Source organism: Macaca mulatta, chromosome 16 (assembly GCF_049350105.2).
Source record: "Macaca mulatta isolate MMU2019108-1 chromosome 16, T2T-MMU8v2.0, whole genome shotgun sequence".
Classification (NCBI taxonomy): Eukaryota; Metazoa; Chordata; class Mammalia; order Primates; family Cercopithecidae; genus Macaca; species Macaca mulatta.
The window spans coordinates 21,271,136-21,298,442 of record NC_133421.1 but is presented as its reverse complement, the minus strand read 5'-3'; the positions used below and the strand labels follow the sequence as shown (position 1 = coordinate 21,298,442).

General features: G+C 40.7%; 1 protein-coding gene and 1 pseudogene across 4 annotated transcripts in view; both read right to left on the bottom strand.

Annotated features, from left to right (window-relative positions):
* SPECC1 (sperm antigen with calponin homology and coiled-coil domains 1) overlaps positions 1–27,307 on the bottom strand; it is a 310,488-nt gene that overhangs the window by 256,415 nt on the left and 26,766 nt on the right. The window lies entirely within an intron of this gene.
* On the bottom strand, positions 4,871–5,242 carry LOC100428787 (small ribosomal subunit protein mS37 pseudogene; annotated as a pseudogene).

The window sequence follows — 27,307 nt, the reverse complement described above, 5'->3', positions numbered from 1 at the left end:
GAGGTGGAGGTTGCAGTGAGCCAAGATCACGCCACTGCTCTCCAACCTGGGTGGCAGAGCAAGACTGTCTCAAAAAGAAACAAAGAAACAAATGGAACAATTTTGTTCACATATATTTCATAAATTTGAAATGTTAAAGGTATTATGGTCACTGAAATCCTGTTTCATTCTTTATATAATCATTAAGTTTGAAATTTATACTTGCACTACTAACACTGTAGTTAATCTTAGTGCTACAAGTTACTGCTTTTACACAATATATTTTCACAATATTTATGCACTGGTGTTTATATATGTGTTTGTGTTTATATCTGTTAAAATTATCAGTTTTCATCTTTTTCTACTTTGTAGCATCACATCAGTTCAGAAGGACTGCTACAGCAAAATGATTTGATGAAGTATAAAAGTCACATTGTGAGTGGCATAAATACAACTCTGAACAATTAGGAGGCTCACTATTGACTAGAACTAAACTGCAGGCTGGAAAGACACACGTTCTGTGCATCAAGTGATGTACCACCCAGGCAGTTTAAAAAGGGAAGTGCACATAGAAAGCACAATGGTGAATAATAAAAAATTGGAATTTATCAGACCTTGGATTCATTTGCTCCTAAAGCCAGAGTCCTTCATTTTTTTGTTTGTTTGTTTGTTTGTTTGTCTTTGTGGGTTTTTTCTAAATTTTTTTATTTTTTGTAGAGTCAGAGTCTCATTATGTTACCCAGGTTGGTCTCGAACTCCCGGCCTCAAACAAACCTCTTGCCTCAGCTTCCCAAAGCACTGGGATTACAGACATGAGCCACTGCGCCCAGCCCAGACTCATTATTGTTTATGAAGCTTCTGAAATAGTTGCAGAAACCGCATAAGCTTTCCATGTCACTTTCAAAGTTTGATGGTCTCTTTAGTAAATCAACCAAGTTATTCCTCAAGGGCAAAATAACGTTTCTCAGTGCAAAACTGATGCATTTCATTATCAAAAGGAAAAGACCACAACTATAGAGGCATCATTGAAAGCTGCACCCTTCAGAGGCAAAACACACACACACACACACACACACACACACACACACTAATGGGACATTCCTTAGAACAGCCCCGAAGTTAATGATAAATGTTTTTGTCAAAGAGAAAAGAGAACAAGGTATTAGCAAATTCCTCTATCAAATAACACTGAACATCAAGGAATATCAATGGCATGCCAAGTGGAAGAGGAAGTGCTAGCTCATGTACAAACCAGTAGATAATTTCAACTTGCTGCCGAATGAAACCTCTTTGCAGGGTATGAATCAGCACCCTTCATGTTTATTTTGCTTTGTTTTGTTTTGTTTTTAGAGACAGGCTCTTGCTCTGTCACCCAGGCTGGAGTGCAGTGGCACCATTAGAGCTACCGCAACCTCAAACTCCTGGGCTCAAGGGATCCTCCTGCCTTAGCTTCCCAAGTAACTGGGACTACAGGCCCACCATGGCCAGCTAATTTTTAAATTTTTCTATAGAGATGGGGTCTCACTAGCACCTTTCATGTTTGATGTTCATATACAATGACCAAGGTACAATGTGGAAAAGGGTCTCAGGGATCTAAACTGAAGGAGGAACAGAAAGAAAACGGGTTGCTACATAGAGTAGAAGAAGTTGCACTTCATGCCCGTCTACAACACTGCTGTTTTCCTCAGAGCAGAGTTGATGATCTAAATCAGGGGTCCCCAACCCCCAGCTCATAGCCTGTTAGGAACCAGGCCACACAGCAAGAGGTGAGCAGTAGGCAAGTGAGCATTACCACCTGAGCTTCACCTCCCATCAGATCAGTGGTGTCATTAGATTCTCATAGGAGCATGAACCCTGTTGTGAACCGAGCATGCAAGGGATCTAGGTTGTATGCTCCTTATGAGAATCTAATGCCAGATGATCTGTCACTGTCTCCCATCACCCCAAGATGGGACCATCTAGTTGCAGGAAAACAACCTCAGGGCTCCCACTAATTCTACATTATGCTGAGTTGTAGAATTATTTCATTCTATATTCAACGTAATAATAATAGAAATAAGCCGGGCGCGGTGGCTCAAGCCTGTAATCCCAGCACTTTGGGAGGCCAAGATGGGCGGATCACTAGGTCAGGAGATCGAGACCATCCTGGCTAACATGGTGAAACCCCATCTCTACTAAAAAATACAAAAAACTAGCCGGGCGAGGTGGCGGGCGCCTGTAGTCCCAGCTACTCGGGAGACTGAGGCAGGAGAATGGCGTAAACCCGGGAGGCGGAGCTTGCAGTGAGCCGAGATCCAGCCACTGCACTCCAGCCTGGGCGACAGAGCCAGACTCCGTTTCAAAAAAAAAAAAAAGAAATAAAGTGCACAATAAATGTAATGTGGCTGAATCACACCAAAACCATCCCCCCACCCCAGTCCATGGAAAAATTGTCTTCCACAAAACCAGTCCCTGGTGCTAAAAAGGTTGGGGACTGCTGATCTAAATAATCTTATCTTCATTCAGGGCTAAAAAATGAATAAACTTTTTTTTAAATTTTTAAAAATTTTAAAAAAATTTTTTTTAAATTTTTTAAAAATTCAGGGTCTCGCTTTGTTGCCCAGGCTGGAGTACAGTGGCATGATCACAGCTCACTGTAGCCTCAGTCACCCAGGCTCAAGCAATCCTCCCACCTAAACTTCCTCAGTAGCTGGGACTACAGGCACGAACCACCATGCGCAGCTAATTATTAAATTTTTTATAGATATGGGGGTCTCACCATGTTGCCCAGACTGGTCTCGAACCCCTGGATTCAAGTGATCCTCCCTCAAACTCCTGGGCTCAAGTGATCCTCCCTGCATGGCCTCCCAAAGTGCTGGGATTACAAGCATGAGCCACTGTGCCCGGCTGGATAAACATTTTAAGTCACACTACAGTCATGGACAATCAGCCTTTTCAACATGCGGTATGGACAGTGAGTCCCAGGGTCTGCTTTTCCACACTGAAATACATGGGATGCTAAGGAGAAAGGTGTTTGCAAAGATATTTAAAAGCAGGAATATTTAAAATGAGGAAAAAACTATTTCTTCATGACTTTGATAATGCTGATAAAGACCATTTCTGTGATCTCAGGTGATTCACTCAAGTAGTGTATTTCAGTAATCATTATCTGGAACAGCCTGAATCTTAGCCAAAATATCATGATTTTTTAATGCTGTTATGATATCCTGATGATATGACCAAGCTGCAATGTAGGCAGCTAAATCTCCACCAGTTTGACTTCCCCGACAGTCGACAGTTTTCTTCACAAATTAAAGAAATACATTTATTTATTTATTTATTTATTTTTGAGATGGAGTCTCACTCTGTCACCCAGGCTGGAGTGCAGTGGCCGGATCCCAGCTCACTGCAAGCTCCGCCTCCCGGGTTTACGCCATTCTCCTGCCTCAGCCTCCCGAGTAGCTGGGACTACAGGCGCCCGCCACCTCACCTGGCTAGTTTTTTGTATGTTTTTTAGTAGAGACAGGGTTTCACCGTGTTAGCCAGGATGGTCTCGATCTCCTGACCTTGTGATCTGCCCATCTCGGCCTCCCAAAGTGCTGGGATTACAGACTTGAGCCACCACGCCCGGCCAGAAATACATTTTTTGATACATGATTGGCATATTTAAAAACTACACTGAAATGCTGCAAAATGATATAAAGAAACATTTTCCAGAATCAAATGCAATCGAAGAGTGGATTAGGAATCTACTCGCCATTATCAACTAAATAGAAACACTTGGGCTGGGTGTGGTAGCTCACATGTGTAATCTCAGCACTTTGGGGGGCCAAGCCAGGAGGATCACTTGAGGCCAGGAGCTGGAGACCAGCCTGAGCAACAATAGCAAGACCCTGTCTCTATGAAAAAAAGATTTTAATTAACCAGGCATGGTGGCAGATGCTTGTAATCCCAGCTACTCTGGAAGTTGAAGTAGGAGGATTGCATGAGCCCTCAAGTTCAAGGCTGCAGTGAGCCATTGTCATGCTGCACTACAGCCTAGGCGAGTGACAGACAAAGACCCTGTCTCAAAAACAAAAACAAGCAAACAAAAAACACTTAACCTTCCTGGTTGTTTTTTTTTTTTTTTTTTTTTTTGAGATGGAGTCTCGCTCTGTTGCCCAGGCTGGAGTGCAGTGGTGCAATCTTGGCTCACTGCAAGCTCCACCTCCCAGGTTCACGACATTCTCCTGCCTCAGCCTCCCGAGTAGCTGGGACTACAGGTGCCTGCCACCATGCCCAGCTAATTTTTTGCATTTTTAGTAGAGATGGGGTTTCACCGTGTTAGCCAGGATGGTCTCTATCTCCTGACCTCATGATCCACCCACCCCAGCCTCCCAAAGTGCTGGGATTACAGGCGTGAGCCACTGCACCCGGCCAACCTTCCTGTTTTTAAGTGTGACATGCTTGTTAACTCAGCAGCTGAAAGAATGCCGAAAGTGGCCTTCAGTAAAAAAAATTCACTATAATCTCTGCATCCATATTTAACCTGAATGCACATTCAGATTGATCAGTTAGAGTCAAAACACTTGTTATCATTCCTGATGACCTATCATTCTGGTTTCGGCTTTCTATTTCAATGGAAACAGAATAAGAAAAGAAATGGAATGGCTCTGGAAATTTGTCCTGGGCTATAGATACTATCAAAGATCACAAACAATGTGATCGCTCTTATAAATATAAAAAAGTATAATTAATTTTTAAACTACTTTTTTCTCTTCAGAGGATTTTACTTCAAGATAAAACATAACTTCTACCCATACTATGATTCCCAAGGTTGGAAAAAGTATTTTGCCTCATTCTATCCTTCAAAGAGGTCATAGCAATGCAAACGTCTGTAAAATACCTCTGCATAATTGTCAGAAACTATAGTTCAGAAATCATTGAAAATGCTTCTCCATTTTAAGCTTAGGTGAGGTTTGTAAGGAAGCCTCTGTGACAACTTATTCAATTTCTTGGGAGGTAAACTCCCAGACTCTCCCAGGGTCTCCTGTATTGATCTCATTTGGGGGGCCTCCTAAGCCCTTGAAGCACAATTGAAAAAGCCCTGGATCTCTTTTCTGCACATATCATCGCGGAATTCATTCGGCTTCCAGCAAGCTGACACTCCATGATACAAGCAGCCTCGCCCTTCTCCGGATGCCAATCCTTGCCACAGTTAGCTAGCATGAGGGGTTTGCTTCAGCGCAGGCCTCTGCGGGTTCCCAAGCCGCACCAGGTGGCCTCACAGGCTTGATGTCGCCATTGCACACTGAGCTCCTGGCAGGCTGTACCAATTTTTTAATTATTTAATATTATTTTTTAAATTATGGTGAATAGTTTGATATTCTGCTCTAAAATAGGCCCATAAATGCACAGCAGATATCTCTTGGAACCACAGTTTTCCACTGGAATAACTAAGTATTTTTCTTTAGTGGGGAGGGATAGCATTAGGAGATATACCTGATGTAAATGACGAGTTAATGGGTATAGCAAACCAACATGGCACATGTATACATAAGTAACAAACCTGCATGTTGTGCACATGTAGAACATAAAGTATTAAAAAAAAAAAGATGCTGCTAAGTCTCTAAAGTCCAGATCCTCTACCTCTTTCCATCCCAAACTAAGACTTGGAATTTATAAGAGATCTAGCTAACAGAAATCCCAGATACATCATTGGTTCTTCCCAGAGTGTAGTCCTCCTAAAGAGGCTCAGCCCTGGGCAAGCCCCTGCATCCGAAGGGTAGGTCTGAGACCCACACAGCACATCCCAGGGTGCATGCCCCAGAGAGGCACTGAAACAGCTGAGTACAAGCCTGCAAGCCTGGAGAATTCTCACAGTCAGAAAGGAGGGGGCCCAGTGGGACTAACATAAAGAGAAAGGGAACACAGAGGAATGGATGGCACCAACAACTGGCAAAGCCTTCATGGCCAATGAAAGCATTAGTGACGGGGCCAGAACCCTCATCCCCAAAGACTCTTCACTGCCTTTAGTGGAAAAACAATGGCTAGAGAGTGAAGTTATGATCATGTATAGAGAGGTAAAGTTACATTTTTATATTCTGACTCTGCTAATATGAAATTCCCTATCTGCTAGACTAAAAGTTTCAGGTACCCTCTTCAAATATCCCATTAGGTGCTAGAGATTTAAAACGAACAGAACACACATTGTCAGGATGGCTGTTACCAAAAAATCAAAAGACAACAACTATTGGCGAGGATGTAGAGAAACCGGAACTTTTGTGCACTGTTTATGAGAATGTAAAATGGAGCAGCCGCTATGGAAAAGAGTATGCAGGTTCCTCAAAGAAGTAAAACTAAGATGTGGAAACAACTAAATGCCCATCAGTGGACGAAGGGGTAGACAATATGTAGTATACACATACCATGGAATGCTATTCAGCCTCTAAAAAAAAAAAGGAAATTCTATAACATGCAACAGCATGGATTAATCTTGAGGACATTTTGCTAATGAAATAAGGCAGTCATAGAAGACAATTACTGCACAATTCCACTTATATGAGATACCAAAAATAGTCAAATTCATAGGATCAAAAAATACAATGGAGATTACCAGAAGCTGCAGGGAGGGAAATGGGGAGTTACCAATCAACGAACATAATGTTGCAGTTAAGCAAGATGAATAAGCTCTCAAGATCTACTGTACAACACTGTACCTAGAGTCAACAATAATGTATTGTACACTTAAAAATTTGTTGAGGGTAGATCAACAAATGTAGTAGATCAACAAATGTGGTTAAGTGTTCTTACCACAGTAAAGTTAAAAAAGAATATCAAGCCCAGGACTTCGAGACTAGCCTGGGTAACATGGTGAAACCCTGTCTCCACAGAAATTAGCCAGCTGTGGAGGTACACTCCTAGGGAGGCTGAGGTGGGAGGATTGCTTGAGCCCAGGAGGTCAAGGCTGCAGTGAGCCATGATTGCGCCAATGTACTCCAGCCCAGGTGACAGAGCAAGATACTGTCCCCCTCCAAAAAAAAGAAAAAGTATGTCAAACATTTAAAAAGATCAGATATGCAAGAACAACAACAAAAAAGAGATGAACAGAGCATCGACCCTCATCTAGTGGAATTCTTGGTCTAACTGACAGACATTGAGAGACAATGACAGTGATGTGATCACAGCAATTACACAGGTATCCACTGGGGACTGCAGAAGAAAGGAGGAACGTTTAACTTTCAGAAAATAGAGAAAGCGTCAAAGAGTTGTGAAAGCCTTCCAAAACTAGAGAGAACTGCACACACCAATCACAGAAAGAGGAAAAGCCGTGGCAGATTCTGGGACCCACCAGCCATTTCTGATGGCTAAACTCAGTGCTGCAGGAGACACGGGAGCTGGAAAGCACACTGGGATCAAACCTCAAACAGCTTTGCCTGCATTGCTTAAGATGACTGGGCTTGATTAACTCTAGTCAATGGGGACAATTCAAGCAAAGAAGAAAGATGCTCAAATTCACATTTTAGAATTTCTTTTTATGGCAGTATGGGGAATAGATTAAAAAGGAGTGAAGCTGGAGGCAAGAAACTTGTTAAGAGGCAACTGAAACAGTCTAGATGAAAAATAATAAACTGAGAGAGTGACTAGGAAAATCAGAACAGGCTGAATCAACAGATACCTAGAAGAAAATAACAGGACTTGGTCACCAGTTAGATCTTGGAGAGGAAGGGGCTGTTTCCTCTTTTTCCCTAGGACTGGGAATACAGAAGGTTTGCCACGTGTATTGGTTATATGGTAGTGTGTAACAAATCACTGACAACCATTAGCAGCTTAAAACACAAAGGCTTATCTCACAGTTTCAGTGGGTCAGGAATCTAAGATAGGCTTAGCTGGCTGGTTCTGGCTCAGAGTTTCTCATGAGGTTGCAATCAAGATGTCAGCTGGGAGTGCATCATCTGAAGGCTCAGTTGGGGCTGGAGGGTCCACTTCCAATGAGTTCACTCACCTGCCTGACAAGGCAGTGCTGGTTGTTGGCAGGAGATCTCAGTTGCTTGCCAAGTGAGCCTCTCTATAGCATTGCTGGAACATCCTCCCCATCTGGCAGTTGGCTTCTCTCAGCACAAGTGAACTGAGAGAGAGAGAGCAAGGAGGAAGCCATAGTGTTCCTCCTACTCCTAACACTATGGACCTACTCCTAACACTCTCACTTCTGCCTTATTCTATTAGTTAGAAAGGGAACTAAGCTCCACCTCTTGAAATAAGAAATGTCAAAGAATTCGTGGATATATTTTAAAATCATCACACTAGGGAAGCGGATAACGGGTTCAATTAATGCTGAACTTGAAATGCCTGAGACATTCAAATGTCCAATAGGCAATGAACATACCCAGAGATAGTCATGACTTTAGCAAGAATAGAGGAAGCTCACAGAACTAAGGAGATCACAGAATTAAGGAGGAATTCAAAGGTAAAAGAAGTGGAGTCAGATTCCTCCTGAAAAGTGAACCATGAAAGGAACTTTAACTGCTGAGTTAAAGGTCAGAGTAGGAGATTTAGGTGGACTTCTTTTTTAAAGATAGGAAGTATATGAGCATGTTTTGAGGTAGAGGGAGAATAAATCAGTAGACAGGGAGAAGTAAAAAACATAAATGATAGGGGATAGTTGAAAAAGGTCTTGGCAGAATACCTTACCCACTGACTTGGGGCCAAGGGAGGGACCCTTCTTTGTTTGAGGGATAAGGAAAATGAGAAAGAATGGGTGCTATTTAGTGTGGCCCTGTCTCTAGGGCAAACGGATAGGTAACAAACTGTGTGTGTTAGGAATAGAGATGTGACCTCACGTTGAGATTCTCATCTCACATCCATTTCGTTGTTACCTGTATCTTCCTTCCTTCTCTTTTTGCTATATGCAGACTGCTGTTTTGTCTTCCTGGCCTGTTCCAGGTTTTAGCATTCTGGTGTATCTGCTACTCTGTCCCTAAATCTTTCTAGAGCCCATGCTCCTTCCTTGGATAGTGTTTGACTGGGCCACCTATCTAAGAAGTGATGCCTTCAGTTAGGCCAGAGAACCTCCTCTATGGAAATCTCCATCGGTGACCCTGACAGACTTGGTATCTTGGAGATGTCACTGCTCCCAGCCTGTGGTCTAGTAGAATTTCAGCCTAGGCCTCTAGGACTATGGATAAGGCATTAAAGTACCTTTGAACCAGAGTCTGTCATATTCCTCAACGTGGGACAGATGAAATAGTGGTAGTACTGGTGTTTCTGAGCTAGAACTCTGGTTTTATGTCTAGATTCTATGATGTATGACCTTTCAGAGGTACTAAAATTTGTTCCAATACAATGTTCAATACAAATGTAGTTCCTTTTCTGTTATGACCTCAACAAAATGTGACCAACTGCAGATGAACATTAAACTATGACAATTCCTGGAAATGAATACACTAATACCAACAATCCCCCCATTTTAGCAGTTACCATGGTGATATTTGGCACAAATGGCCATTTATGGGTGCTTTGGTTAAAACCTACCATCTTATTAGGCACATGATATTAAAACTCATGAAATAATGGGTAAACTTCTTAAAAAACTTTTAATGAACAAAGTGATGAAGTGATAATATTTTAGCTACTATTTATAAAGTGACTATTACAGGTCAAACATTCTTCTAGGGTTTTTTGTTGAAGTTGTCACATTTAATCCTTAATAACCCACTAGGAGTCAGGTATTCTTTTTTCCCCTTTGGACAGTTGGGGAAATGGGGGTCAGAGAGGTTAGGTAATTTGGTCAGGGCCACACAACCTGCGTGTAGAAAATCTGAGATTCGTACAGGAGCTTATCAAACTCTGAAGTCCATGTTTCTCCTATTTTCCCACATTGCCTTTCTAATAAAAGGTAACTAAGGCTCAGCGTAACTATATTGACCTCCCACTGGATGCTGCCCCCAAAGTGAATCACTTTCACCCCACCCTGCTTGATTTTCTCCATAAAACTAATCACATCCTGACAATTTTTTATTTATTGCTGATCTCCCCCACTAGATTATAAACTCAATAAAAGCAAGGTCCTTGTCTGTTTTGTTCCCTGCTGAATATCAGTACCTAAAACGCTATCTAGCACAGAGCAAGTAATCAATAAATATTTGTTGAATGAATAAATAAATAAATGAAAAAATTCAAAGGAAGAAAAAGCACTAAAACAGATGTTTACCTAAACATACATTTTAAAAGAAAGCATGTAACAAATTCAGGACAGAATTTAAATAAGTTTTTTAAAGAAATAACCAAGTGCTAGCTGGGTACAGTGGCTCACACCTATAATCCTAGCACTTTGGGAGGCCAAGGCGGGCAGATCACTTGAGGTCAAGAGTTCGAGACCAGCCTGGCCAACATGGTGAAACCTGTCTCTACTAAAAATACAGAAATTATCCAGGCATGGTGGCAGGTCCGTGTAAACCCAGCTACTCAGGAGGCTGAGGCAGGAGAATTGCTTGAATCAGGGAGGCAGAGGTTACAGTGGGCCAAGATTGCACCACTGCACTCCAGCCTGAGCGACAAAGCAAGACTCTGTGTGAAGGGAAAAAAAGAAAGAAAAAAAGAAAAGAAATGACCAAGTGCTTATTTGGGACATACTGTGCTATGTTTTTCCATGCATGCTATTTTCAGTAAAGCATTTAGCAAACTTGCAAGATCATAACAACAAATATATGCTTCTATAACTCTAAAATTGTGCTTAAAGAAGTTCCTCTTTACCAGCTCATGTATACATTAGTTTTCTAAGAATAAGCAGTAGCTTTTTCCCTGGAGAATATCCACAGCCAGTTTATTTAATCAAAGAAGGATGCTTACTAAGATGAAGCTATCAAGTGTGAGCCTACGTTGGGCCAGTTCATGTTAATATACTCCTAATGTACTCTGCCAATTTTACCTGAAAATTCATTTTCCACATTACCAGGGAGCCAGGGTAGGAGAATATAGAAGGACCATCCAAGAGTCCTTACTTCTGTCAGCAAAATCAATTCAAAGTAGGTAAGTAAACACATGCCCTAACAATGAATAGCAGATTGTGCTCAGAAGAATCATCTACAACATCTTACTTCGAAGGAACTACTGAAATATTCCCATAAGACTTCCCTCCAAAATGATTTTATTGACTTTGCATTTTAAAAAATATTTTAAGCCTAAATTTTAAAAGGTTTGATATTGGTACATGAATAGACAAACAGACATGGACTAGACCAAGAATTACAGGAATTTAATATATGATATTACAGGAATTTAATATATGATACAGCTGGTATTCCAAAGGAACCAACAAATGGTGTTCAGACAGCAGGATAAGCATCTGGAAAAACATACTTGGGCACCCTACTTTACTACCAACACCAGGAGTAACTGAAGGAGCACCAAATATTTACAAGAAAAAAATTGGCCAGACGTGGTGGCTCACACCTGTAATCCCAGCAATTTGGGAGGCCAAGGTGGGCAGATCACCTGAGGTCGGGAGTTCGAGACCAGCCTGACCAACATGGAGAAACCCCATCTCTACTAAAAATACAAAATTAGAAAGGCATGGTGGCACATGCCCATAATCCCAGCTACTCAGGAGGCTGAGGCAGGAGAATCGCTTGAATCCGGGAGGCAGAGATTGCAGTGAGCTGAGATATTGCACTCCAGCCTGGGCAACAAGAGCGAAACTCCATCTCAAAAAAATACATAAATAAAAATTTTTTTAGAATGAAAATAATACAATTAGCAGAAGAAAACACCATAGAATCCGTGGACTCTTAGCATGGGGAATGCCTATAATATAAAAACCCCGAAGTTATAAAAGAGAAAATCACCTACATACAAACCAAATCTTTCTACATACCTAAAACATAGCACAAACACAACTAAATAATCATAGTTGAATGAACTGGGAAAACAAAACTTGACTCATATCCAGACCGAGTTAATTTTCCTACACATAAAGAGTACCTATATAAACCCAACGAAAAAGCCACCACTAACCCAAAATAAAAATGTGATAGGTAACGAACAGGTAGTTCACAGTGAATACAAACGGCTCTTCAGCACATAAGATGCTCAGACTGACTTTTACTTCTTTATTTTTTGAGAGACAGGGTCTCACCATGTTGCCCAGGTTGGGCTCGAACTCCTGGGCTCAAATGATAGTATTAGGACTACAGGTGTGCTCCACCGCACCTGGCTCCTCAACCACCTGTATTAACAGGAAATGCTAAATAAAACTTTCAAATCTATTTTGCCTATTAGAATGGCAAAAATTTGAAACGCTTCGAACATCATCATGTTGGTGAGAATGTGAGGAAACTGGCACTCTCATGTTTTGCTGATAGCATATATATACTGACGGCTTCTATGGATAGCAATTTGGCAGTGTCTATCAAATGTACAAATGCATACATCCTTTGACAAGGCAATTCCACTCTAGGAATATGTTCTATATGGTTGTGCTTCCCGGGGCTGGGAACTGGAAGCTAAGGGACAGGGGCAGAAGATAATCTTCTTTTCCCTCCTTCCCCCTGTTAAACATGTTGAATTTTATATACTGTAATATGTTATTTTTTACAAAAGATAATTTTCAAGCTATATGTCTGGGAATTTTTTTTTTTTTTTTTTTTTCTTTTCTGAGACAGGGTCTCACTCTGTCATCCAGGCTGGAATGCAGTGGTACGATCTCAGCTCACTGCAGCCTCAACCTCCTGGGTTCAAGCAATCCTCCCACCTCAGCCTCCTGAGGAGCTGGGACTACAGGCACGTGCCATCATGCTAATTTTTGTATTTTTGTATATACAGGGTCTCACTATGTTGCCTAGGCTAATCTCAAACTTCTAGGCTCAAGCAATCCACCTGCCTCGAGCTCCAAAGTACTGGGATTATAGATGTGAGCCACCACACCCCGCCCTGGGAATTCTTATAAAAGAAAAAATATCTACTCTCCCCTTCTGTTAAAGTCAAAACAGAGAAGGAAATTCAACCTATAATGAGAGTGGAGAATGGCCTCCACCCTGAACGACAGACACAAAGGCTATTTCCGAGACAGGAATTTGCTGAACAAGATCGAGGGAAGACGACAAGAATCAAGACTCACTTCTCTAGATCTTGAGCCGTTTTCAAATTTATCTCAGCTTAGTGACAGGCTAAAGCAAGGACTATCCTGCCCTGTGGGCCCTGCTCCTTACTGAAGGAAGATAAGGGACGTCAAGGACACCAATGGAGAAAAGCACGAACACCATTCCCTGATGAACATGACGTGAAGAAGGGCAAGAAGTGAAGCGGAATTGCTGAAGAAGTCAGTGAAAGCGGAGACTCATTTGGGGAAATGGAATATAGGAAATCCATGAAAGTGATTAAAGTTAGAGGCCGAGGCGGGGGGGATCACGGGGTCAGGAGATCGAGACCATCCTGGCTAACATGGTGAAATCCCGTCTCTACTAAAAATACAAAAAATTAGCCGGGCGTGGTGGCGGGCGCCTGTAGTCCCAGCTACTCGGGAGGCTGAGGCAGGAGAATGGCGTGAACCCGGGAGGTGGAGCTTGCAGTGCGCCGAGATCGCACCACTGCACTCCAGCCTGGGTGACAGAGCGAGACTCCGTCTCAAAAAAAAAAAAAAAAGGAAAGTTAGATATGGGAGATAAACATTCAACAGACACACAACTGCTAATTCTGAAGAGAACAAAACAAATGACACAGGAAAAGAAAATTTAAGATATAATACAGGAAAATTCTCCGGAAATTGAGTAACTGAATCTATAGCTTGAAAGGGTTCAGCATATGCCAAGAAAAATCAGTAGAGTCCAATCAGGGTAAGACACATCTAGCAAGGCTGGCGATTCTACCAACACAGAGAAAGACGTGGGCAGCCCATAATGCGGAAAAAGGCAGACCATCTGCAGTCTTCTCCAGAACACTGGAGTCTGAAGACAAAAGAATGCTGCCTACTCAGCCAGAAGGGAGAGAAGTGACCCAACACATCTTTACCAAGTTAGAATGTCATGCATTATTTAAAGGCAGCAAAAAGCCATGAAAGACATGAAAGAACACAAGCATTTATGACATGAAAGAACGCAAGCATTCTCACACTCAAGAATCCTTGAGGAAAATGTAGCCCTAATCCAGCTGACCAAAAAGTTAAATGTACATAATGTGCTCACTAGTGGAAATTTCATAGCTTCAAACCAGCCTGGTCCCATCTATCAGCATCGCTCGCCTGGCCTTCCTGCAATAGCCTCCTCCCAGTCTTGTCCCCTGGAGTCTACTCTCAGCATCAAGAGTGACCACATCAACACCCAAGTCAGAGCCCTCCAGTCCGCACTGGTCTACAAAGCCCTTCCCAATCCCCACCCCATATGCCCTCCGGGCCCTTGTGCCATGTCTCCTGCAGCCCTGGCCTCCTCACTGCCCCTCCTACACATCAGGAAGGCGACTCCTTGAGTCTTGGCTCTGGCCGCCTCCTCCACCTGCAGTGAGTTAACTCCCTTACGTACTCTAGGTCATTGCTCAAATGTCAGCATCTCAATGGGGCCCTCCCTGACCACCTTATTTAAATTCTACGTACTCTCCTTTACCCCATGGACCTCACTCACCCTATTCCACTTTTATTTTTACAATTTAGCACTTGTTCTCTTCTAATGTATTATAAGACTTACTTATTTATTACATTCATCCACCCCCTCTAGTACATAAATTCCAGAGGGGCAGGGATTTCTGTTTATTTATTCATTTCTTTATCTCAAGCACATAGAACAGTGCATAGTTCAGGGTATTCAATGTTATCAATGAATGAACTAGCAATAGTACCAGTTCCAGTTAGGTGCAGAATTAAATCTAAATAGAATTAAATCTCATGGCCTGGGTTAACTATGGATAGAAAATTAGACATAATTTTAAGAAGCCTAGAAAGAAAAATTAGCAATGTAAAAAAACATTAATTTGATAATAATAACAAAAATTCTGCCAGGCACTGTGGCTCAAACCTGCAATCCCAGCTACTCAGGAGGCTGAGGTGGGAGGATCAATTGAGACCAGAGTTCAAGACCCAACCTAGGCAAAACGGCGAGAAACTGTCTCTTAAAAAATTAAAACTTGCCGGGCGCGGTGGCTCAAGCCTGTAATCCCAGCACTTTGGGAGGCCGAGGCGGGCGGATCACAAGGTCAGGAGATCGAGACCACAGTGAAACCCCGTCTCTACTAAAAATACAAAAAAAAATTAGCCGGGCGCGGTGGCGGGCGCCTGTAGTCCCAGCTACTCAGGAGGCTGAGGCAGGAGAATGGCGTGAACCCAGGAGGCGGAGCTTGCAGTGAGCCGAGATCGCGCCACTGCACTCCAGCCTGGGCAACAGCGTGAGACTCCGTCTCAAAAAAAAAAAAAAAAATTAAAACTTAAATTTTTAAAAAAGAATTCTCAAAGCATCACAAAAACTGGAGATAAAGGTACAGGAAGTGTGAAGTAATATTACTATGCTAATGGTTTTTTTTTTTTTTTAGAAAGGTATAACCAAAAGATTTATTTCTCAAGTCGATAAATTGAGAAAGATAAGCATTATCTTCCAAGGGAGGGGAGGAAAAGCCAGACAAAACAAAATAAGATATAAATTACTTTCTAGTTGAAAATAAGAGAGTAGGAGTTATTTTGCATCACCTTACCTGTGACCCCCCAGCCCAAAAAACGCTAGAAAGCATCATATCAGATAAAGTAGGAAAAACTGCCACAGTCTCAAACCACAAACTATGAGCACACACCTGGCCAATTCTGCCAAGTCTGGGCTCAGTCGGAGGAACGTGCTCAGAGCTAGGATGTACCACCTTAGACATTCTGCGGGATACAGATGTCCCTGGAAGGTCACACCATCTCAAAGGCACCTGTAATGCCCACCGATTACAGCCACCATATATGAGATTTTAAAGATAAAGAAAAAAAAAACCCATTGAGCATCTAGGCAAAATAACCCAAGTTCCTCATAAGTGAAAAAAAAATTAGACTCTCATCAGATTTTCGCAACAGACAATAGAGTAACATCTTGAAGATACGCAAATAAAACATAAGCCATGGATTTTACAACCAACCAAACAGACCCTTGAGTATAAGGATCATAGATAAAACTGTTATGAGCATGGAAGAACTCAGGGAATATTATTGCTGTGGACTCTTCCTGAGGACTCTCCTAGAAAACAAACCTTACCAAGTAAAATGTCTAGAGAGACTTCACCATAAGGACTGGTAGTAAGTATTCAATACACATTTACCCACAGACTAAGACAAAATGATTATTATAAGGGAAACAGCAAAGTAAGAATTGTTTATATATGTTGACAATGTAGATTCAGCACAACCATCAAAAAGTACTAGGAGAAAATATACAGCCAGAGAGTGGGAAATGCCCTTTTACACACAGCATGAAGTCCAGAGCCATAAAGAAGAGATTTATAACTCTACTACAACAAAGTTTGAAACTTCTATATGACCCAAAACACCATAAACAAATTCAAGAAACAAACAAAAAACTGGAAAAAAAAAATCTGCAATACATATGATTAATAAACTGCTATCACTAAAATATGAAGAGCTCTTTTAATCCGTTCTAAGACAAAGAGCCCACTTGAAAACGGGGGAAAAAAACACAGAGGAAATATGAAGGGCTAATATATATAGGTAAAAAGTTGCTCACTCGGCCGGGCGCGGTGGCTCAAGTCTGTAATCCCAGCACTTTGGGAGACCGAGACGAGCGGATCATGAGGTCAGGAGATCGAGACCATCCTGGCTAACCTGGAGAAACCCTGTCTCTACTAAAAAATACAAAAAAACTAGCTGGGCGAGGTGGCGGGTGTCTGTAGTCCCAGCTACTCGGGAGGCTGAGGCAGGAGAATGGCGTGAACCCGGGAGGCGGAGCTTGCAGTGAGCCGAGATCCGGCCACTGCACTCCAGCCTGGGCGACAGAGCGAGACTCCGTCTCAAAAAAAAAAAAAAAAAAAAAGTTTCTCACTCAATAATTTTTAAATATACAGTAAAAAACTGATCTATGATATAATATTTGTCAGACTGACAAATGCTGACAACACTAAGTGTTGGTGAGGATGTGGGAGATACTGATTACCTACTGAGTACACACTATTTGTAAAGAATTCTGCTGGATGCTAGAGATGTGAATATGAATAATACAGAAATGATGTTCCTGTCCATATAGAACTTATATTTTTAGGGGGGAAATAAGAGGAGAGAGGGGAAGTTTTAAAACAAGCACACAATAAAATATAATTCTGACCCGTGCTCCAAAGGAGAAACTCAGGGCACTTATAGAGTGTAACAAGGACCTTATGTCATCTGAGATGAGGAATCCTCAGCCCTACAAATTCATCAACTCTTTAGAACAACTGGCAAAACATAAATATCCACAACTTTTGTCTCAGTAATTCCACTCCTAGATATCAATCCTAAGTACATGAGACAGCAGATACACACACAAATGATATTTACTGCAGCATTGTTTATAATAGCAAAAAACAAGAAATAATCCATATGTCTCTCAATAGGATACTGGGTACATGAGGGTACATACACAGAATTCAACCATCAAAAAGAGTGATACAGATGTCCACAGATGGACATAAAAAGCTGTGTGTTACACGAAAACAAACACAAGCAGCAGCAGGGTGGGCTTACATTAGTTAGTATGAGCTAATTTCTGGGAAAAGAAAAATCTAGTAGATGCACAGAAAACATCTGAAAGAATAGAAACAAAACTGTCAGCAGAATGTTGAGACCTTTTACTAAGTTGTATATCTCTATTGTTTGCAATTTTTACCCCAAGCAAGAATTACTTTTTGAAAAAAGAAAATTCAGGAAATGAAGCTTTTCTTTAAACTTCATGTTTAAACAAATGGTGATGGAATAAAAGAGTTCCTATTCATCATAAACACACACAGCACACATGCACACACCCTTTACTTAGTAAATACCATGTTGAATATTTTAGTCTTTCCTTTTAGGTTCTATCCATTCACTCAAAATGCGGTTATAAAGAAATGTACTTTTCATGTGCTTTCTGCCTAAACCCACTTTAATATAACTTTACAGTCCCATTATCATTATAGTCTCAAAGCTAGACTCAGCCTGGAACTACCCTTTCATTTGGAACTCTTATTAAAATGCCACATACAGCTCCTTCAAATAAAAACAAACTCTAGGACCTGACGCTAGGCTTCCTTTGTTGCTACTTATAATGGCCAAGTTCCGTGCTTATAATACATCTTCTTTCATTTTATTGCTATATATCAAAGGGTTTTGTATATTTTTTCTTATTATGTCTTAATTCAAAACACCATCACACTCTTTTCCAGATGAAAATAAGGAAAAGAAATCGAGCAACTGACTGACTTAAAGATCATAAAACTATATAGTAGCAGAGAGAGTCAGCAAAAGAAGAAACACACATTTCCCAAGTAGAGGCTGAAAACCAGTACTATTCACCTCTAGGGTGAGCTATATACAGCTTAGAAAGTCACCTTCTCTAAATGTTCAAACTGAATCCCGTACCCATACTTTACCACTACCTCATAAGAACAGCCTCAGATCTTGTTATAGCCTTTTTTTAGCATGCTGAAGCCAATAAAATGCTTCCCATTCAGCAAGAGAAACAAGTTCTGAAACACTGAATAATTTGCCCACAGCCTAAGAACATTTCCACTGTGACTGTTCCAGATCCTTAGTCTTCTCCACACAGTCAGAACACTAGAAAACTTCTTGGATTCTATGATGCACGGCTTAGAAGTCTGTTTAGCACAATTTAATTCCAAATAGTTATTAAATTCTCCTCTGTTCCAGAAACAGTGTTAAATACTGTGAATATAACAATGGAAAAGATACTCTCCTGGCTCCCAAGAAAGTCAGCCAGGTAGAGGAGACACAGGCACACAAATCACTGTCACATAAAGCTCCACCTCCCTAACTTCAAATGAGGGCCTAAGTCACCAAGAATACAGTAGCAGTTGTGACTACAAATAACTACTATAATTCAATACTTTATCTTCCCTTAGAAAACTCTTCTCCCTTGGAAATTTATCTACATTTCTAAATACCATTCCTTACTAAAAGGAAGCAGGGCTCCTTGGGGAAATAGCTGATTCTAGGTGTGGACTATGAAATGCACATGGTGAGTCTGGGACATCTCATGTTGCCCAGAAATCAAGGAAATGCCCAAAGATTAACAGAGTCATGTTAAATGGACCTAAGAGTGAACCAGAAGGAGCTCAATTTACCCTATGTGGAACAATTTCAAGAAAAATATAATAGTAATGAATTATAAAACATGAATTAAAATACATATTGGTACCAAAAAGAGAATAAAAGGATGTGGCTTTCGATAAAACTCTTCTTCATGGAAGAATACCAGCTAATAAATGTAAAGGAAATGACAGAATCAGAAAAATTATCATTTTGTAAACCTTAATATATTCACCTAGACATGCTAAAACCACTGAGTAAAAGGCTGCTTGGAAAGAGGATGCTCGCATGATCTCAGAGTTTCACACCACAGATAATTTATTAGATACAGGAAGGAAGATGTTATCAAGTTTCCCGTGACCCCCAGCCGGGTCCCCCGAAACTATGTGCCTCCTTGTGATGCGGGAGCTACACAGCATCGCCCACACAGCTTCTCGCCGAAACTGTTTGAAGCTAATCACAAGGGAAGAACTGGACACCTTCTGACCATGAGATACTCCACCAGACAACTTGCTTGACCTCTCCAAAGGAAACTCAGTTTCATTTAAAAACAAAACTGATTATCTAAAAACAACAAATGAAAAGCAAGGTGTAGACTTGAGCTCCAGGGACAGAGCAGACATACTGTTCCCTGTTCTTCCCACTAAGTGGTAATAAAAACCCTCAACACTAGATATAAAAAATATATAAGAAGGTTTTGGAAGTAAGAGAGGAGGCAGACTATCCAGGTGCCTCAAGGCTCACAGAACAACCCAGGGATGGGTTCACTGGGTCTTCTTTCTGCTTCATTATCTCAGACTTGGAGCTGAAGAAGCAGACAACTTTGAAACCCCAAGGGGCACAGATTGAAAAGTGCCAAGAAAAGCCTACCCTCTCTAGCCAAAGGACCAGGAAGGCAACAGTCTAATGAGACGGAACACATTTAGACAGTAACTGCCCATTTTCCAGCAATAACTGAGCGGGGAGCCTAGACTTCCAGTCTTATGAGGATGTACCAAGGTACCCAACACCCCCGCCAAGGCTGAGTAAGGATTGTGACTTTTATCCCTCATGGCAGTAATAAGGAGCCCATCCCTCACCCCCCAGCAGTGTCAGGGGAGCCTGGACTTCCACTTCCCCCCAGGAGTGAGGAGGCCCCCCCCTTCCCCTCCCTGCTGGGGTCATGTCAGAGGAGGTCTAGTGGAGATTCAGGGACTTAACCTTTTCCCAGAGATAACGAGGCCACCTTTCCTCCCTCTTCCCCTATGGTGACAGTGAAAGCACTGTGGCAAGCAGTTACAAGGCACTCCTACCCCTCCCAGCCAGGGAGGTATCAGAGAGGCCAAGCAGGGAACCAGAATACCCACAATCACCCAGCAGCAACTGGGGTCCCCCACCCATTGGGTGTCAATGGAAGCAGAGCAGAAAGGCTGGATATTTACCACCATCTAGAAGTAACAAGCTGATGTCCTCCTTCTTCTACTACAATGGTGTCCAAAACAGCCTGCCAAAACAGAAGGTGTAAATAAGGTCTAGAGTCTGATAACATAATACCCAAAGCATTGAAGTTTCCATTGAAGATGACTTATACCAAGAGCCAGGAAGATCTCAAATGGAAAAAGAAAAGACAATTGACAGACACTAGCACTAAGAGAGCACAAATATTAGAATTACCTGGAAGGATTTTAAAGTATATATTATAAGCCTCAACAGGCTGGGTGCAGTGGCTCACGCCTGTAATCCCAGCACTTTGGGAGGCCGAGGCGGGTGGATCACAAGGTCAGGAGATCAAGACCATCCTGGCTAACATGGTGAAACCCCAATTCTACTAAAAATACAAAAAAATTAGCCAGACGTGGGTGGGCGCCTGTAGTCCCAGCTACTCGGGAGGCTGAGGCAGGAGAGGGGTGTGAACCCGGGAGGAGGAACTTGCAGTGAGCCGAGAACACGCCATTGCACTCCAGCCTGGGCCACAAAGCGAGACTTCGTCAAAAAAAAAGCCTCAACAAACACCTACAAATGTGCTTGAAACATATGAAAAAAAAAAAAAAAAAAAAAGAAAAAAAAAAACTTGGCAAAGAAATAAAAGATGTATATTTTGGCCGGGTGCAGTGGCTCACGGCCTGTAATCCCAGCACTTTGGGAGGCTGAGGCAGGTGGATCATCTGAGGTCAGGAGCTCAAGACCAGCCTGACCAACATGGAGAAACCCCATCTCTACTAAAAATACAAAATTAGCTGGGCATGGTGGCATATGCCTGTAATCCCCGCTACTCAGGAGGCTGAGGCAGGAGAATCGCTTGAACCCAGGAGGCAGAGGTTGTGCTGAGCCGAGATCACGCCATTGCACATTGCATTCCAGCCTAGGCAACAAGAGCGAAACTCCATCTCAAAAAAAAAAAAAAAAGATACATATTTTAATGGAAATTTTAGAATTGAAAAATACAGTAACCAAATTGAATGGATAGAACGGAGGGGGCAGACAAAATAATCAGTGAACTTCAACAGAAAACAATAGAAGTTACCCAATATGAAGAAGAGAAAGAAAATAGACTGGCCAAAAAATAAAGAAGAAGAAAGAGGAGGAGCAGGAGGAATGATGGAAAAAGAGAAAGGAAGGAAGGAGTGAAGGGAAGGAGGGAGGGAAGGAGTGAGGGAGAAAGTCTCAAAGACCTCTGAGACTAAAATAAAAGATCTAACACTCTTGCCATCAGGGTCCAGGAAAGAGACAAAGAGGGCACAGCTGGAAAAGTATTCAAAAAATAATAGCTGAAAACTTCCCAAATCTGGCAAAAGACATAAACCTACAGATTCAAAATGCTGAACCCCAAACAAAAAGCCCAATAAAATCCACACCAAAATACATCACAGTCAAACTTCTGAAAAGACTAAAAGACAAAAAGTCTTGAAAGCAGTGAGTGAAACAATACTTCATGTATAAGGAAAAACAATTCAAATGACAGATTTCTTATCAGAAATTAAGGAAGCCAGAAGGAAATGACACAATGGTTTTCAAGTGCTGAAAGAAAAGAAGTGTCAACACAAAATTCTAGATTCAGTAAAAACATCCTTCAAGAATCAATGGGAAATCAAGACATTCTCAGATAAAGGAAAATAAGAGAACATGTTGCCAGCAGATCTACCCTAAAGGAACGGCAAAAGGAAGATCATGCAACAGACCGAAAATGATTAAAGAAGGAATTCAGAAACACCAAGAAGAAAGAAATAACATAGTAAGCAAAAATACATGTAATTACTATAAAATTTCTATCTCCTCTTAAGACTTCTAAATTATATTGATGGTTGAAGCAAAAATTATAACCCTGTCTGAAGTGCTTCTAAATGTATGTAGAGAATTATAAATGGGGAAAGTATAGGTTTCTACACTTCATTGAAGTGGTAAAATGACAACACTGTGAAAAGTTACATATCACATACATATAAGTACATATAAATATATGTGTGTATATGTGTGTATATATATATAATGTAATACAGCAAACACTAACAACACTATACAAAGAGATAACAAAAAACAAATTAGATAAATCAAAATGGAATTCTAAAAAATATTCAAATAAGCTACAGGAAGACAAGAAAAAAAGGGAGGACAAACTAAGTTTTTTAAAAACATAAATAAAATGGTAGACTTAAGCCCTAACCTATCAATAATTACCTAAATGTAAATGATCTAATTATATCAATTAAAAGACAGAGATGACAGAGTTAATTTAAAAACATAGCTATGAGAAACCTGCTTTAGGCTGGGCGCAGTGACTCACGTCTATAATCCCAGCACTTTGGGAGGCTGAGGTGGGCGGATCACCTGAGGTCAGGAGTGCCAGACCAGCCTGGACAACATGGTAAAACCCCATGTCTACTAAAAATACAAAAAAAAAAAGAAAGAAATTAGCCAGGCATGGTGGCACACACCTGTAGTCCCAGTTACTCAGGACGCTGAGGCACAAGAATTGCTTGAACCCAGGCAGTGGAGGTGGCAGTGAGCCAAGATTGTGCCGCTCCAGCCTGAATGACAGAGCAAGACTCCATCTCAATTGAAAAACCAAAAAGAAACCTGCTTTAAATATACCAATATATGTTGGTTGAAATTAAAAGAATAAAATATATCATGAAAACATTAAGCAAAAGAAAGGAGTGGCTATATTAATAACATAAAATAGACTTCGGAGAAAAGAAAATTTCAAGAGAGAGGAATAAAAGGATCAAGAAAAGATCCTGAAAGAAAAACAGGCAAATAAATCATTCTACTTGGAGATTCAACACGCTCTCTTAACAACTGATAGAACAACTAGACAAAAAAATCAACATGGAGCTGAGAACTTAACACCACTGAACAACAGGATCTAATAGACATTTACGGAACGCCCTACCCAACAATAGCAAAATAAACATTCTTTTCAAGTATTCACTGAACATATCCTTAGACCCTACCCTGGGCCATAAAACAAAGTGATTGCCGAAGGCTTGGCTGGACAGTGGAAGAGCTGAATGGGGAGGGAGAAGGTGACAGCTAAAGAGTGTAGGATTTCTTTCTGGGATAATGAAAATGTTCCAGAACTGATTGTGGTGATGTTTGCGCAACTCTACAAATATAAAAAAGGCCATTGAATTGTACGTTTTAAGTGGGTAAAACATATGGTATGTGGATTATATCTCAATAACACTTTTTAAAAACTCAACACATTTCAAAGAATGGAAGTCATACAGAGTGTGCTCTACTGGAATCAAACTAGAAAGAAGTAACTGGAGGATAACAAGTAAAAGTCTCTAAATACTTGAAAACTGGACAACACATTTCTAAAATCATCCATGGGCCAAAGATATTCATTTCTGATATTCATTTTTATTCAGTTTAATGCATTTTTAAAAATTCCTTAAAGGAAATAAACTGAATAAAAATGAATATCAAAATTTGTGGGACATAGTTAAAACAATGCTGAGAGGGATATTTATAACACTAAATGCTTACATTAGAAAAGAGAAAGTTTCTTTTTTTTTTTTTTTTTTTGAGACGGTATCTCGCTCTGTCACCCAGGTTGGAGTGCAATGGCATGATCTCTGCTCACTGCAACCTCCGCCTCCTGGGGTAAAGCGATTCTCCTGCCTCAGCCTCCCGAGTAGCTGGGACTACAAGCGCCTGCCACCACGCCCAGCTAATTTTAATATTTTAAATAGAGACGGGGTTTCACTATGTTGGCCAGAATGGTCTCAATCTCTTGACCTCATGATCCACCTGCCTCGGCCTCCCAAAGTGCTGGGATTACAGGCGTGAGCCACCACACCTGGCTGAGAAAAAGTTTCAAATCAATAGTCTCCACTCCCATCTCAAGAACATAGAAGACAAAGAACAAAATAAACCCAAAGTAAGCAAAAGAAAGAAAATGTAAAAATAAATCAGTAAAACTGAAAACAGAAACATAATAGAGAAAATCAGTACTGATTCTTTGAAAGGTTAATAAAATTGACAAATCTCTAGCAAGGCTAACAAAGAAACAAGAGAGAAGACATGGATTACCAGTTATTAGAATGAAAGCATAACTACAAACAACTCTACACAAATTTGATAATGTAGATGAAATGGACTAATTACTGAAAAAACACAAATTACCACAACTCACCCCATATGAAATAATTTGGATAGCCTGATAACTACTGAGAAAATTGAATTTGTAATTTTTAAACTCTTAAAACAGAAACACTAAACTTAAAATTGTATAAATAATAGATAAGGTAATTATACCCTTCCCTAACAAATAAAAACAATGACAAATTATTTTGCAACTAAAGAGATGTATGTACTGTGAAAAATATCTTCAGAAAAATAGAAGTTTTTTTGAAGAATAAGGATTTTTAAAATGTTTTTAACACTCAATAAGCAAATAACTGGGCCCAGATGGTTTCACTGGAGAATTCTACCAAATGTTTAATGAAGGATTACCACCAACTCTACATAGCATCTTTGAGAAAACTGAAGAGAAGGAAACATCTCCCAGTTCATTTTATGAAGTTGGTGTTACTCTGATACTAGAACTGTACAAGGACAGCAACTCTCGACACACTGCCTATGGGTAGCTCTGCTCTGCAGGAGCAGTTAGAAAAAAAAAAAAGAGAAGAACTGGACAAGGGCAGTATAAAAAAAGAAAACTGGGCCTGGTGCAGTGGCTCACACCTGTAATCCCAGCACTTTGGGAGGCTGAGGTTGGTGGATCACCTGAGGTCAGGAGTTCGAGACTAATCTGGCCAACATGGTAAAACCCTGTCTCTACTAAAATACAAAAATTAGCCGGGCAGGGTGGTGGAGAAAATAAAAAGAAACAACAAAAGAAAACTGCAGACCAATATCCTTCATGAATATAGACACAAAACTCCTTAAACTCTTTAACAAAATATCAGCAAGTAGAAGCAATATATAAAAATAATTATACACCATGATCAAGTGGGACTTATTCCAGAAATGCAAGGCTGGTTCAACATTTGAAAACAAGGTAACCCACTATATGAACGTACTAAAGAGGAAAACTACATGATCACATCAATCAATGCAGAAAAAAGCATTTGCCAAAATCCAATATCCATTCAATATACTCTAATAAGAAAAACAAGAATAGAGGGGAAATTCCTTGACTTGATAAACTTACAAAAAACTACAAAGGCTTACAGCTAACCTATACTTAATGGTGAAAAACTAAATGCTTTCCCCTAAGATCAGGAGTAAGGCAAGGATGTTCATTCTCATTGCTCTTATTTAACATAGCCCTGAAGTTCTGACTTGTGCAAAACTATAAGAAAGGGAAATGAAAGACCTGAAGATTGGAAAAGAAGAAATAAAACTGTTTCTGTCTGCAGATGACATGATTGTCTCATAGAAAATGTAAAGCAACTAGGAGTAGAGGGGCAGTGGAGAGATGCTGGTCAAAGGATACAAAATTTCAGTTAGACAGGAGGAATAAGCTCAAGATACCTATTGCACAACATGGTGACTATACTTAATATACTGTATTCTTGAAAAGGCTAAAAGAGTGGGTGTTAAGTGTTCTTACCACAAAAATAACTATGTGAAGTAATGCATACGCTAATTACCACAATGTATATTACTCCAAAACATCATGTTGTACACGATAAATACACAAAATTTTATCTGTCAATTTAAAAACGCATGGTTTGGCCAGGAACAGTGGCTCACACCTGTAATCCCAGCACTTTAGGAGGCCAAGGTGGGCGGAAAACTTGAGGTCAGGAGTTCGAGACCAGCATGGTCAACATGGTGAAACTCCATCTCTACTAATAATACAAAAATTAGCAGGATGTGGTGGCGCATGCCTCTAATCCCAGCTACTTGGGATGCTGAGGCACAATAATTGCTTGAACAAGGGAGGCAAAGGTTGCAGTGAGCTGGGTGCCACTGCATTCCAGCCTGGTGACAGAGTGAGACTCCATCTCAAAAAAATAAATAAATAAACAAAATAAAGCATGATTTTTCTTAAATCCAAAGCGGCCAGGTGCAGTGTGGCTCACACCTGTAATCCCACCACTTTGGGAGGCCGAGGCAGGCGGATCATGAGGTCAGGAGTTTGAGACCAGCCTGACCAACATGGTGAAACCCCATCTCTACTAAAAACACAAAAATTAGCCAGGCATGGTGGCATGCACCTGTAGTCCCAGCCACTCAGGAGGCTGAGGCAGGGGAATCACTTGAACCCAGGAGGTGGAGGTTGCAGTGAGCCAAGATTGGCCACTGCACTCCAGCCTGGGTGACAGAACGAGACTCTGTCTAAAAAAAAAAAAAAACAAAGCAACCTAATTTTAAAAACACTAAAACTAATAAGTGAATTCAGTAAGTCTTCAGGATTCAGGATATATGACGAACATACAAAAATCAATTGAGCTGGACAAAGGAGGATTGTTTTAAGTCAGTAGTTTGAGGCTGTAATGCACAATGATAGTGCCTGTGAATAGCCACTGCTCCAGCCTAAGCAATATAATGAGACCACATCTCTATTTAAAAAAAAAAAAAAAAATTGTCTATGTACTAGCAATAAACACACGGATGCTGAAATTAAAAACACAATAAATACTGTTTTTAATTGCCTACAAAAAAATGAAATGCTTAGGTATAAATCTAACAAAA